At 37.1% G+C, this 933-nt stretch overlaps 1 pseudogene; it reads left to right on the top strand.

Annotated features, from left to right (window-relative positions):
* Positions 1-933, top strand: LOC143046562 (uncharacterized; annotated as a pseudogene).

The following is a 933-nucleotide window of genomic DNA, read 5'->3' as shown; positions in this document are numbered from 1 at the left end:
ATGGCAACAAAGAAAAATAGTTACGGCCGGAAATTCTTAGCAGGAAAGGCTACCGGGCGAGACATGAGAAGTTTAATAGTACAGGAAATGATAGAAGCTGGTGCAAATTTGAAAACTTGTAAAGTACCAAGAGGAGTGTACACAAAAATTTAAGATCAACAGACAATCGGTAACAAATTTCTGGAAGAGATATGTCTCAGAAAATGCAGAAGGTTCAATCTCACAGAAAGCGAAAGAAAAAACAATGCTTGAAAGAAGAAAATTAAATGAACCAGACGTCAGATTAATTGAATAATTAAGAAAGAAAATCCCTCAATTACAGCCAGGGAACTGAAGGATACGTTACTTTGTTATTCGCCTGCGAGTGCTAAAGTAGATGTGTCCACTAATTATCGCACAATGTCCAGAGATCTTGATTTTACATCCAAACGATTACATCGTCCGTCCGGGGATAGATTTACACCGAGAAATATGAGATATACCCAAGCGTATTTAGAATTTTGCCAAACAAAAAGGCCACATCAAATCAAGTTCATGGACGAGAGCGGATTCAAATTAGTCACTGCAAATAGAAATTATGGGCATTCGAAAATGGGGGAACAGTGTATTGAAATAGGGAGATTTATTGAAGGTGCAAAGTTAACTTTAAACTGTTTGATTGGTCTTGACTGCGTTTTGTATTTTAATTTTGTTGACGGTCCTTCAAATTCAGAGCGTTATCTTAATTTTTGGCACGAGGCAAATTTGTCACAGGACTGTTATGGCCGACCGACCTTTTTACCTGGAGATTTGATAATTGTTGATAATTTCGCTATCCATCACCATCAATCTGAGAGAATCCTTAATACTTTCTTTAATATGCAAGGCATTGATTATGGGTTTCTTCCGGTATACTCACCGGATCTGAATGAAATAATTTCCAGTGCCTTATAA

This window comes from Mytilus galloprovincialis, chromosome 9, assembly GCF_965363235.1.
Source record: "Mytilus galloprovincialis chromosome 9, xbMytGall1.hap1.1, whole genome shotgun sequence".
In the NCBI taxonomy this organism is placed as follows: domain Eukaryota; kingdom Metazoa; phylum Mollusca; class Bivalvia; order Mytilida; family Mytilidae; genus Mytilus; species Mytilus galloprovincialis.
The sequence above is the reverse complement of the archived record's forward strand: the minus strand, read 5'-3'. Positions and strand labels throughout refer to the sequence as shown.